This window comes from Lissotriton vulgaris, chromosome 2_1 (assembly GCF_964263255.1).
Source record: "Lissotriton vulgaris chromosome 2_1, aLisVul1.2, whole genome shotgun sequence".
Classification (NCBI taxonomy): domain Eukaryota; kingdom Metazoa; phylum Chordata; class Amphibia; order Caudata; family Salamandridae; genus Lissotriton; species Lissotriton vulgaris.
The window spans coordinates 1,662,646,138-1,662,660,151 of NC_141687.1; positions in this window are offsets into that span (position 1 = coordinate 1,662,646,138).

Below are 14,014 nucleotides of genomic sequence, written 5' to 3' on the forward strand. Positions count from 1 at the left end.
ATAACGTTGAATATAGTCCCAGATTGTATAGTGTACTCCCTGCTCTTGGCATCAAAGGTCCACTCACTCCCTCCTTATTCGATCACCATTTACCTGATCGGGATTTCTCATCCGTTCACCCAAACAGCTTTCGACTAGAAGTGCAGTTTACCAAGATTGAACATAAGCACCAGGTACACAATAATTCTATATGAATTAGGGTATTTATTAACAATAGACACAAATCACATTACTATGCAGCATCACTTTAGCAAGAAAAAGGTAAAGATTAGAGTGCACATCCTAGTTAAGGTAGACTGATATCACCTTGTTAGTGGGAAGTCTGGACTCGGCAGTCATCTAGGTTCCCTTCTCGTCTCTGTATCCTGGCTCGCCTTGCAGTCACCCTCAGCCGTCACAAGTACACGTCTGCACCGCTAGGCTCAACCTCGTCTGCTTCCCCTCAGGACACTGGAACCTTGCTGATTATTAGCTACCGTCTCTCTCTCTCTCTCTGTATCAGTGCGCTCCGCGCTACTTCTCGTTCAGTCTTTCTCAGAGAGTTTCGGTCTTAAATCTTTCTCCGACTTCAAAGATGGCGATTTGTCCACCATGAAAATGAATAATGGCAGAGATGCTAACGGCTAGATGCCGCCTACGGACTAACTGAAAAACTGACTAACACCTTCGCTAATATCAAAGCCCGTTCCTTCATGGAAATTCACGGCCAGTAACCTGCCGCCCACCAAATTCTTGTACCTCCCCGTACCAAGGACACTTTCCCAGCCGGCCGGCCTGAAGTTGTGTCTTCGGAGTGGAGAAAAATACATTCCTTCGATAAGGGTCAGCCTGAACCGGTTCTCTCCAAGCGAACAACAGCTTGAAACTAAAACATTACACTTCACCTAGAAAGCCTTCTCGAGCTACCGGGCAGAAAGCAAAATGGAGTCTGTCTCGTTTAAGGCCTACAGAGCCCATAATATGCATAGCTCCATGGAAAATAGCCCAGCATGTTAGCAAATGAGCAAATCATGACTAATACTTATATATCTATCCCCTAACTTAAATTCATAAGCCTTACTCTAAGGAAAATAGTACGAAAATGTCCTTATATATGTGGGGCAGGGTCCCTGTCTATCGGCCTAATCCCTATGCTATGGGGGTGATAGGCTGGAGTCACTCTCCATCATTCTCCTTCTCCAAAGAGCTAGCAAAAAGACGGCCATAACACACCCACATATATGGTAGGTACACTTAGGTAGGGTTTGCATCGTAGGAGTACACTTGATTAACCTCATGTATATATATGCCTACATATATTCACTGTTTTAGCACCATGGTAAAATTCTACCTTTAATTTGATCTGTTGGTGCTTTAAATCTTATGATTTGTTTCTGTCTAATGATTGTTGAAGCAAACATGTTATATACTAGAATGACACAGGTTCAATAAAAGCTTATTGAAAATGTATTCAAATGTGTACGATTGACTGAGCGAAAAGTACTGTACTGTTTCTGTGATCCCTGAAGCCAGAAACTATTTGCTCCTTGATAAGGTTAGAGGGCTTTTGGTAGCACTGTTAGCTAGCTGGTCTAAAGCCTAACATACCTTTGGGGGTGTCTGGAATCAGTCTGGACACCAACCCCTTAGTTTATGTTGTCTAAACGCACAGATCCTATGTATGTTTAGGAACTACACAACACTGGACTTCTTTGCCCGGCTCCTTCTTGAAACGTTCCCTGTACTGGCCCTCCCTGTGCCTTCTGGAGCCTGTTCTATTTACCCTGGTCCTCCTGATCCTCCCACCTTCATCCTGCTCATCTGCTGGGTCCTTCTCCACATTGTCTTCTTGTCCTAGTATTGCTTCGCTTGACACTCTTAGCCCACCTGGTTAGTGCCATCCTGAGTCTCTTCACCCTGGCCCCTGTCCTCATGGTCCAACCCACTGGTCCCGCACCTTTGTCTTCCTCCCCATGCTCCACAAACTCCCCTATTTCCAGGTCTTCTTCCTGGTAGACCAGCACCAGCTCCCCTTCCTCATTCCTCACAGCTCTTTTGTACCATTTGGACTTGTCCATTAGCCTATTTCTTTTAAATACCACCACGCATCCGTTGACCACTGTACTCTTCCTCCTGAGGATGTCTCCAGACCTACCCCATGCCGTCGCGGAGGAGGTCTCACCAGTTCTTCCCCCGTCCACTGATGAGGAGGCCTTACCAAACATTCCTCCCTCTTGGCTTGGGAAGTCCAATGCCGCTTTCAGGCTTGCCACCAGATACCATGCCATTGCTTCCCCTCGGGTGGGTGAGCCTCACTAGACTCTTCTGAGTTCAGACCAGTGCTTACAGCTGGAATCAAAACAAACTTGGTGAAGTCTGAGATACTGGAGCTCCTCCATAGACCCTGCCTTTCACCTCTCCTCCCCGGAACCCACACCCAGCTCCTCTCGTCTAACTTGCAGTCCCTGACCTCTGGGTTCTCCCTTAACCTCCTAGATCTCCTCATTTGGGCTCCCGATCTTTCCCCTACATCCCGCTCCCACTCGCTCTCCTCCACCGTAGGCCTCCTGTCGTGTGCATCCTGCTAGCCTTACCCCTCCCCTTCAACCACTGTGTGTTCCTGCAATCGCTTGTGGCAGCAGTGCTCTGCCTCATAACTCATCCCTGGGATAAACCATCGTATTGGGCCATTCGGCCCTCTCCAACTCCTCATCAGCTTTGGGGTATTTTGTGTGTGGCAACAGTGAGCAGGACTAAACATCTCGCACCATGTTTTCAAATGCCCTGCGTGCCAGCCAAATCCGGCCCCTGCCTGTTTCTTCCTTTGCACACTCACTTAAAAGATCTTCGTGCCATGCCTTATATAGAAGGCGTAGTGTCAATTCAACCTTCATTTCAGACTTTGACAACATTCTGTGTCCAAAACCACTTCAACAAGCATTTGCAATGCAATAGGTCTTGCATTAGCAAAGTTTGAGCTATTGGTATTGTAAATGAAACATTTTGTATTTATGTGTTGGTTTTGAAAATAGCTAAATTAATAGCTTTTTCATTTACAATGCCAATAGTTTTAACTTTTGCAAATCTGACACCTGTAGCATTTGTAACGCAATATGTGTTGTATTTACGTGACTTAGATGTATTGATATTACAAATAACAATGGCTTTTCATTTTTTAAAATAATTAATACTTAAATAAAAGTTATTATAATTTATAATGGCAATAGCTTAAACTTTTGTAAATAACTTTTGTGAAGATTATGTTCAGTGTATTTTATTATGCCGAAAATCCAAGAACAGAAGTGAAATATTAACATCTTTTTGTGGCATTTGTAATAAAGCTTGAAACATTAAGAGAACATATTTGAACCAGTTGTTGTTGAATGGTTGCACAGATTGGTGCTGTGGTGGCACTGAGTGATGTGGTAGTGGCGACGAGTGATGCTGTGGTAGCGCATAGTGATGTTGTTGTGACCCTGAGTGATGCTGTGGTGGTGCTAAGTGATGCTGTGGTGATGCAATAGATAGAGTGAGTGCGATAGATAGATAGATAGAGGGAGGGCAATAGATAGATAGAGGGAGGTCGATAGAGGGAGGGCGATAGATAGTTAGAGGGAGGGCGATAGATATAGGGAGGGAGAACGATAGATAGAGGGAGGGAGGGTGATAGATAGAGTGAGGGAGGGCCATAGAGTGAGGGCGATAGATAGATAGAGGGAGGGCGATAGATAGATAGAGGGAGGGCGATAGATAGATAGAGGGAGGGCGATAGATAGATAGAGTGTGGGAGGGCGATAGATAGAGTGAGTGAGGGCGATAGAGTGAGTGAGGGCGATATAGAGAGAGAGAACGATAGATAGAGTGAGGGGGATAGATAGAGTGAGGGCCATAGAGTGAGGGCGATAGACTGAGTGAGGGCGATAGAGTGAGTGAGGGCGATAGAGTGAGTGAAGGCGATAGAGTGAGTGAGGGCAATAGATAGAGTGAGAGGGATAGATAGAGTGAGGGCGATAGATAGAGTGAGGGCGATAGAGTGAGTGAGGGCGATAGATAGAGTGAGGGCGATAGATAGAATGAAGGCGATAGAGTGAGTGAGGGCGATAGAGTGAGTGAGGGCGATAGAGTGAGTGAGGGCGATAGAGTGAGTGAGGGCGGTAGAGTGAGGGCGGTAAGGTGAGGGCGATAGAGTGGTAGAGTGAGGGCCGTAGAGTGGTAGAGTGAGGGTGGTAGAGTGGCAGAGTGAGGGCGGTAGAGTGATAGAGTGAGGGCGGTAGGGTGGTTGAGTGAGGGCGGTAGAGTGGTTGAGTGAGGGCGGTAGAGTGGTAGAGGGAGGGCAGTACAGTGGTAGAGAGAGGGCGGTAGAGTGAAGGCGTGGAAAATGGGGGCGAGGATGAGGAGCCCAGTGTCGGGGATGTGGGTCATGGCGGGAAGGGTCGGGTAGATCAGGGTCATGGGGAGCTGCATGGATCAGGGAGGACCACGCCACGAGGTCGGGTCCAACACAATCGCATGCAAGTGTGCCAGAGCACTCCAAAATCAAGCTCTGGCATTGCGCTGAGGGGGGTGGAGGAGCGGCTTCCTTTGAAGTCTGATGGGGGGGCCGGCGAGCGACTTCCTTTGAAGTCTGATGCTGAGGCATGGTGTGGGATGTGGCTGCCGATGTGCATGCGCCTGCCTCACATGAACTGTATGCGGTCCACAGTTGGGTAGACTTTTCTCAAGCCTTACTATAAATCTCGCCTATCATGTTATAGGCAAAAACTGCCACCTCCAATTACTTGCTACAAGCCACTGTGTCACTTCACCATAAAATAGTGGCTGGTAGCCAAAAATGCCCGGGTTTATAAGGTGGTTCCACTCCAGCCTACTAACATAGGCCAAAATCCTGTTACAATCATCTGGATTGTACCACCTGCCCAAGAATCCTGGGGTGGGCATATCTCCCCCCCCCCCACACACACACACCAGGCTGCCTGCCCCACAAACCCTTATGTGGGAAACGGCTGGCAACAGCTGCCCTAATCATGGTTGTGGTTGCCCTGCTCCTGAGGAGGCCTGACAAAGAACTTTGAGACTGAACAAACACACGCTGGCACAATCTTCCACATGATGAGCGGTGATTTAGCTCCTTGATAAAATATTCCACAGCTCCTCCAGCCTCCCACTGAGCTTGCACATCTCCCTGTCTGCCCCAGGGACCAACTCTCTGAACCGCTTCATTTGGGACCGGGATAGTGCATCCGCCGCCGTGTTCTCTGCCGCTGGCACGTGGCGAGCCTTCAACTCCAGGTTCCCTTCCAGCTGTAATTTAATTAACTGCCGCATTAGCCTCAACATGTCAGGGCATCTCGCTGCACCTCTGTTAATGGCCTGCACTACTCCCTTATTATCTGACCATAGGGTGAGTTTCAGGTTTTTTATTTCCTTTTTCCAGATGGTCAGAGCCACTATTATTGGAAACAGCTCCAGGAATGTGATGTTCTTGGTGAGCCCCTGTGCATGCCACCTGTCTGGCCACTGGCTCGCACACTATCTTTTCCCCAGGATTGCCCCGAAACCCAGGCTCCCGGCTGCATCCGTGAAGAGGGCTATCTGTTTGGCCGTCACCCATCCCTCTCTCCAGATCAGAACTCCGTTGAAATCCTGAAGGAACTCATCCCACAACCGCAGGTCCTGTTTTACACCCGCACTCAACCGGATGTGGTGATGTCTGTGGGTGACGCCTGCTGTCAGCCCTGTCAGACGCCTGGAGAATACCCTGGCGGTGGGGATCACCCTGGCTGCAAAGTTCAGCCTTCCTATCACTCCTTGGATGTCACGGAGGGTGGCTTTGTTCTGGCCCCGCAACTTGGCAACCTTCTCTCTGAATTCCTTCACTTTGTCTGCGGGCAGCCTGGCCGTCCCTGCAATGGAGTCCAGTTCTATGCCCAGGAAAGTGAGTCTCGTGGTTGGGCCTGTCGTTTTTTCTGTTGCCAGGGGGACCCCAAGGGTCCTAGCCAGAACCTCAAAAGCTGCCAGCGTACTAGCGCACATAGGGGATCCTGCTGGGCCTGTGAACAGGAAATCATCCAGGTAATGCAATCGCCGCCTTCCTGGTGACTGTCATGAAGAGCCCATTCCAAAAAGGTAGCGAATTGCTCAAAATAGGCACATGGTATGGCGCAGCCCATGGGCATGGCCTTATCGATAAACATGTCTCCCTCCCACTGGAAGCCCAGTAAATGGAAACTGGAGGGGTGGACGGGCAGCAGGCGGAAGCCGGATTCGATGTCCGCTTTGGCCATGAGGGATCCCTTTCCTGACGCTTTAACTAGCTCAATTGCGTCCTCCACAGATGCATAACCCACTGAGCAGGCTTCAGGATCGATTCCGTCATTCACGGGCGATCCTTCAGGAAATGAGAGGTGATGTATTAATCGAAATTGACCCTGCTCCTTCTTGGGAACCATCCCCCAGCGGAGAGACCACTATGCCTCTGTGTAGTTCCTTTGGGAGGGGGCCCTCGATTCTGCCCAAGCTCTTTTCCTTCGCTATTTTGGCGCTTACCACTTCCGGGTGCTGCATCGCTGATTTTAAGTTGTTCGCTCCCTCTAGTGGTAATGGACCCTGGAATGGGATGACAAAACCCTCCTCAAATCCTTCCACCAGCACCCTGGCGTCCACTCTGTTTGGATATTTGTTTGCCAATCTGCGCAGCTGTTGCGTATTAATAGGGGATCTGGCCAGCTGGCAATCTCGAATATCTACCAGGTCACCCCCTCTACCTGCCTTGTGGCTAATGCTTCCTGTTCTTCTCTTTTTTGCCACCCTTTGACTCGCGCTTGCCCCCCTTGCATGCCGCCGCGGCGTGCCTGCCTCCACAGCTGGAACATGCGTGTTGGAATTTACAAGAAGAGCCCCATGAGCAATCCACTGCATCATATCTCCAACAGATCGCTTTGGCTTTGGTTGGTGAGTAAGATCTCCCCGTGGTCTGCCTCTGATAAGTTCTGCTCCTACCTTTTTGGTAAGAACTCCGAAAGGACTGGTCGTTTCTACCTGCCCAAGATCTCACTTCTTTGGCTGCGAGCATTTTGTGGATGAACCCCGAGATGTCCTCCTCATTCCACTCTATCTCAGGATGCCTCTGCATCTTCAGTCTAAAATCTTTATCGTATTCCAGCCATGCCTCCCCATGGAACTGCCTCTGTGCTAAACGGATATTGGCCTCGTATAACCATAAATCTGCAGCGCAGTGGGGAAACTTCTCTACTATAATACATGCCATAATTCTGAATGCATCCAGCCAATTTTCAAAATTACGCTCCTTCCTGGCACCGCGCCTTTCTTTCCTGTCCTCTTCTTTCCTGTCACACGTGGTGAGGTCGAGGCCCTCAAGTTGTATCTCTAGTAGTGAAAATATATCTATGAATTCCTTGCGCCATATCCTTTCCTTCACAGCAAGGGGGATGAGGCATGCTAGGTCCGTGGGACCGTACCCCCAACCGGATACCGGGGAAATTTGCTCGCCCCGTGCTGACAAACCCACCTGCTCCTGCACCCTTGCCTGGCGAGCCCACCCTGGGTCGACCATATGCCACGCCATGCCTGCTGTTTCTTCTGCGCGCTGCTACCTGGGCCCCGCTACCCCCTGCCCTGTGCCATTAAGCAATGCTGGCGCCAGTGACCTTAAGCATTCTTTTACGATGTTACTGATATGCTCACCATTCGCTGCGCTGCCAGTCGCCTCGCTCTGGTCCCCGTCGTCCAGCCTTAGCGGAGGGGCTTTCTGGCACTCTTTCCTTGGGGGGGTTCTTCTTGGATGCCTTCTTCAGCGGCGTGCCTTTGCGCTTCTTGGGTGCTGAAAGGCCTGGTTCCTCCTCTGCCCGGTCCTCCGGTCTGTTCTCCTTCCCCATGTCCAAATGAGGCTGCAGCCAGTCGTTTCCGTGGATGGCAGATACCTCCCGAATCCTTTTCAGCAGCTCTGCAACCTCTTCGGGCTGACCCTCTGCCATGGTTCCTTAGTGTAGCTGCAGTCACCTCTTGCCGGCCGTTCAGCCTCTGTTGTGGCTGCCTCTGACGTCCCAGCGCGCCTGCATCAGGCCGTTTGCTGTGGCACCGCTCGATGCGTGTGCTCTCACAGGGCTCTGAGCGTACCGATCCCCTTATGGCAAATGCTCCGCCTGATGCGTGGGCTCCGGTAGTGTGGGCGCGCTCTTACTACGCGCTCCGCTCCCCACATGGTCGGAGGGGGGTGTGCCCAGGAGTGCGGAGTCCCTGCGGGCTATAACGGCGCTGCCAGCTGATCGCAGGATCGGTGTGGAAGTCCCGGGACTGCGGAGGGAAGGTATGCTCTCTGCTCCCTCCTTTTTAGGTCGAAGACTCCATTGCAGGGCATGGCCCTGCTGGAGGCAAAGACTTATTGTGAACAGGAGAATTTCAGTACTGCGTGAAACCCCGCCCCCTTTTTCCATTGGCAGGCCTCTCGAAATGGAGGCCTGCCATTGGAAAAAGCTCCTGTTTAGCAGATTTGTCTGCTCTGGATCCCACCTCTCGAGGACTCCATATTTTCAGAAATATTGCCTTGGCAACCATGAGGCAGGTCAGGGAGTCCTGGAGGGGCGGGATTCAGTATCCTGTTTCCTCGGCGGTGGAGCAGTTAGGGGAGAGGCGGTGCTTGTTTTTCTTACAAGCGGGTCTCTGCCTAAATCGGAAGTGTTGAATCGGGCAAATAACATGCCGTCTCCTCGAACCAAGGTTCATGCTACACACCAACCCTCAAGCCCTTAAATGTGGTACAGGATCACGGTGTTGATTCAGGTTCCGCCTAAATTGCTATTCCTAGTGCTTTCTTCTTCAAAGACTTCTGCTTTCTAAGATACAATCCGTCTCTTCCGACATAAAAAAAGACCTAGTTTTATTTACGAGCGCAGCCGCTCACTCCCTCCCCCTCCCTCATCACAGAGCGCGCCTTGTGCTCCCCACAGTCACGTACCACGCTCCTTGGAATTGCTGGAAACCGTAGTGTCTTCGTGCAGTGGATGTTTACGAGGCAGCGAATTGCAAACAGTGTGTAGTGTGTACAATTAGTGTTCGTTCGTGAACGGGTAACTTGCTGTCAAACATCCTTTCACATTTTCACACGCTGTGCGGCGTTTGGGCTACCTCCTCTGCCCTGCACAGTTTCCCGGCACTGCCCTAGCGCAGTGCGCCTTGAAGCTTGGGCAGTCAGCGCCTTGACAGTGGCTGTTCCAGAGGGCACCCTTTGTCCACGGAACCCCCAGATTTCAGAGGAGCCGCGCAGTCTGGGGGAGGGGCAGGTTCCAGTCTGGAGATAAAATCTCGTTGCTCAGCTGCTCGATCACAAACCAGAGACTCTGGTAGCAACGAAATCACAATTTGTATCTATACGAAGTCCCGTGTTTCTACTGCTGCTCACACAGGAGATGGCACACCTTCCTAATTCGTATGAACACATCTACTGCCCTGTTGAACGCACGTGCACTTCTGCCGCGATTGCTTTTCACCCTTGACGCGCGCTCCCCTCCCCCACCGCTCACCGTCACAACCCCAGCTTGCTATCGGCAATTACATGCCCCCCTCTTGACACCAATGATTAGTGTGGCAGGGTAAAGCGCGCTATCGTTATCGGTATAGGTTTCCAAATAACGCCTCCAGGGCGTTTAGATCCCAAGTGGGCGTTATACGGTGATAATAACCGAGAACGACTCGGAGGGTGGGAGGACAGGGCAAACTCCCCACCAAGTATAGGCGACTGTTGTCCGATATGACCGAAGGCTCATAACTAGGAAATACAGGTTTATGCAGCTTACTTTGTTGAATTTTTAGTTCGTTTTAATCAATATTCTTGTTTTCTCCTCTTAGTATATTTATTTTAGGTCGCTGGAAAAATTAAGTAGCCACTTATATTTCCACATGTATTAAACTGGTGCTTGTATACTTGCTAATAAGTGTGTTTTTTTAGTTCTCACTAGCCACATTCTATTAAAAAAAAATATTCTCATCTGAAACTATTTTCCCTGCAGTAGAGGTCCATACTCTCATGAGCAGCTACTTCAGGTTCATTTATAAATCCTATGCCCTTTTAAACTCCCAAGTGTTGCTGATATGCATAGCTTTTGGGCTTAGTTCATCTTGACTGGCAGCAAATAGAGACACTCAGAGTGCATAATGTCTATATTTTCCAAATGCAATCTGGAAAACATGTTTCCGGTCTGCAGTATTGAACATATTATTATTAAAATAATTGAAAATCCATAGTGCTATTTACAAAAGGTGAACACAAAATATGCCCTATTACGCAACACAAATGCATCTTTTCATAGTAGTGTGCCCTTACGTGTGCATCCTAAAATTCCTTCATTTGTCACCACCACCACCCCTATGGTGCAAATTGGAAACAATACATCAGTACATTTTGCAAACAAATGTACACTCCCGACTGGAATATCCTTGGCGACGTAAAAGGCATGAGAACTCAACCATACATATGAAGAACATATTATAATGTGACTTTAAAAACATGGACCTCGTAGTAATTAGTCTTAGACAAATTCCAGAAAGTCATCTAACGAGTCTTAACCGCATCGCTGCTGTGGTCATTTTTGCGCTGTGCTGCAAATGATCATTTTGCTGTTTACATGACGAGCTCAGCTCGTCATCAGCACACGCCACCCGTGGGTGATGACGAGCTGAGCTCGTCATCAGCAGCGAAAGGGTTAAACCACCCCGCAAAAATGACAGGTGGAGTAGTGAAAATGGTAGTGTTCATAGTCATTACATTTGGGAAAGCTCAGGGCAACTTCTTCAGGGGTTAGGTAGGTTATATGAGTGGACAAGAATAAACCCAAAACTAGTTCTCCGGGAAGAATTATAGTCCCACTCAGTGCTTTAAGTGGGCAGGTACTGTCTAGCACTAAGTACCTGCAATTCGATTACCTATACTCTTCAGCAGCGTTCCAAAGCTTTCAATGGGAGGGTACTGACAAATTTATTTAGTAAAGAGGTACTCTGGTATAGTGCGTATCCTCGTCTATATTTCCATTTCAAGCACTGATCACACTTAAAACACTGTGCTTCTATACCATGTTTTACAATCTTTACGAAATTAGTTGAGAACATATTCTTGAGTCCAAAGTCCATCAAGCTCATTGCAGCAGAGTTACTTTGTTAGCACCAAAGCAAATTTCCATGATCATTTGTGGAAATCATCTCCCATATTAAAGAACGAATCAATGTTGTTCCATTATTCCCAGCCTTACGCAGATAATGTGAGCAGAATAAAGCAGACTCTCACACAATTTGGCAAGTGAAATCTTACCGAATTTTACTATTGGCATGTTCTCTGTCGGAGTACTCTGGTGTAGGTTAAAGAGGTTCTCTAAGTCAAGCGCATCTCCAATTTGTTGAATTTCTCATTGTTTTTTCCCTTTATAACTGAGCAGCAATGGAAACAAGCATTGCCATAGCCAATAGGTCTCGCTTTTGGGATCTTATAAGTGTTTAGTTATCCAGCACAATATCCTTGGTGCAACAACATCAACTGTTGCATGGCTGAACACTTATAAGGTCCCAAAGGGGAGACCTATTGGCTATGCCAATGCTTGTTCCTTTTTTAGTCCGTGAGGTCGCCGAGGCGGGGAGGGAACACCGCGCCTTCCGATGCAGCCGGAGAGCGGGGGGCGTGCTGGCAACTGCTCTAAGGCCCACCTGATTCCGCCGCTCGCAGAGCTCTCCCTTCCTCGTAGCGGCCCAATGCGCGCTATGTCCAAGGGGGGGAGACGGGGGAAAGGACAGGTTGCCTTCTCTGTGAGGGCTTGGCTGGTGTTGCCGAGCGAGCTCCCACGACGCCTACTGCGATTCTTCCCCACGCTGACTGCTTCGGCCCTTGCCTGGCTGCGGCGATGTCGTGGATGCGACCCTTTGGCGCCGCTGACTCGAGGAGATGAGGATAAGTTTGGCGCACTGCATGGCTGTTGGATCCTCTTCGATTCCGCGACCTGGAGTTCACCGACAGGGCCTCGCCTTTCTTCTGCTTCGGTTGTCCGCTTCAATTGTCCTTCAATTGTCGTTGTTGTTGCGCCGCTCTCCCAGCTCCTCGAAGAAGTTATGTCTTTGCTGGGAGAGGCGGCAACTTAAATCCCCTTGACCCCTCCATAGTGGCCTCAGGTGAACCCCCTGATTAGGGGGTTCAAACCAAGCCATGGTGACCATTGGCCGCCCTTTAGGGGCGCCCAGGTCACAGGTCACTTCCTGAATTTTTTTTTCTTCTTGTCAAACTCTGCCTGGTGGAAGCATGCACTGACGACTGATGGTGTCTATGCCTGGTGAAAGTGTGCACTGACGGCCGGTGGTGTGTATGCCTGGTGAAAGCGTGAACTGACAGCTGGTGGTGGGTGCCTATTTATCTCACTGCCCAATCCCAGCTCAGAACCTGGCTATATGCAAATCAGTCTGTCCCTGGCCCAGTGCATCATGGGAACAGGGCAGACTAAACTACTAAGCCAATTCTTCACCAGAAAGGAGACAAGCTACCGGGGACCGGTTTCTGGCATTTCAGCCTTCACCACCCCTTGTTGTAAATATTTTTGTCCACCCTAAGCGTGGAAGGGTATTCTCAGACATGAGTCCCTTTCTCACTGCTCCATCAGGATTCAAGCAAGCCGGGCCGAAGAAGGCTGAAATGCCAGAAACCGGTCCCCGGTAGCTTGTCTCCTTTCTGGTGAAGAATTGGCTTGGTAGTTTAGTCTGCCCTGTTCCCATGATGCACTGGGCCAGGGACAGACTGATTTGCATATAGCCAGGTTCTGAGCTGGGATGGGGCAGTGAGATAAATAACGGTGATGGATCAAGCCCTGATCTTTGGACTGGGTAAGAGTGGTCTGTTTAACTCAGACACTCTGTTCATCACCACCCCCTTTTTGTAAATCGTTTTTGGCCACTATAGGTGTGGCAGGGTATACTCAGACATGAGTCCCTTTCTCACTGCTCCATCAGGATTCAAGCAAGCCGGGCCGAAGAAGGCTGAAATGCCAGAAACCGGTCCCCGGTAGCTTGTCTCCTTTCTGGTGAAGAATTGGCTTGGTAGTTTAGTCTGCCCTGTTCCCATGATGCACTGGGCCAGGGACAGACTGATTTGCATATAGCCAGGTTCTGAGCTGGGATGGGGCAGTGAGATAAATAACGGTGATGGATCAAGCCCTGATCTTTGGACTGGGTAAGAGTGGTCTGTTTAACTCAGACACTCTGTTCATCACCACCCCCTTTTTGTAAATCGTTTTTGGCCACTATAGGTGTGGCAGGGTATACTCAGACATGAGTCCCTTTCTCACTGCTCCATCAGGATTCAAGCAAGCCGGGCCGAAGAAGGCTGAAATGCCAGAAACCGGTCCCCGGTAGCTTGTCTCCTTTCTGGTGAAGAATTGGCTTGGTAGTTTAGTCTGCCCTGTTCCCATGATGCACTGGGCCAGGGATCGACTGATTTGCATATAGCCAGGTTCTGAGCTGGGATGGGGCAGTGAGATAAATAACGGTGATGGATCAAGCCCTGATCTTTGGACTGGGTAAGAGTGGTCTGTTTAACTCAGACACTCTGTTCATCACCACCCCCTTTTTGTAAATCGTTTTTGGCCACTATAGGTGTGGCAGGGTTTACTCAGACATGAGTCCCTTTCTCACTGCTCCATCAGGATTCAAGCAAGCCGGGCCGAAGAAGGCTGAAATGCCAGAAACCGGTCCCCGGTAGCTTGTCTCCTTTCTGGTGAAGAATTGGCTTGGTAGTTTAGTCTGCCCTGTTCCCATGATGCACTGGGCCAGGGACAGACTGATTTGCATATAGCCAGGTTCTGAGCTGGGATGGGGCAGTGAGATAAATAACGGTGATGGATCAAGCCCTGATCTTTGGACTGGGTAAGAGTGGTCTGTTTAACTCAGACACTCTGTTCATCACCACCCCCTTTTTGTAAATCGTTTTTGGCCACTATAGGTGTGGCAGGGTATACTCAGACATGAGTCCCTTTCTCGCTGCTCCATCAGG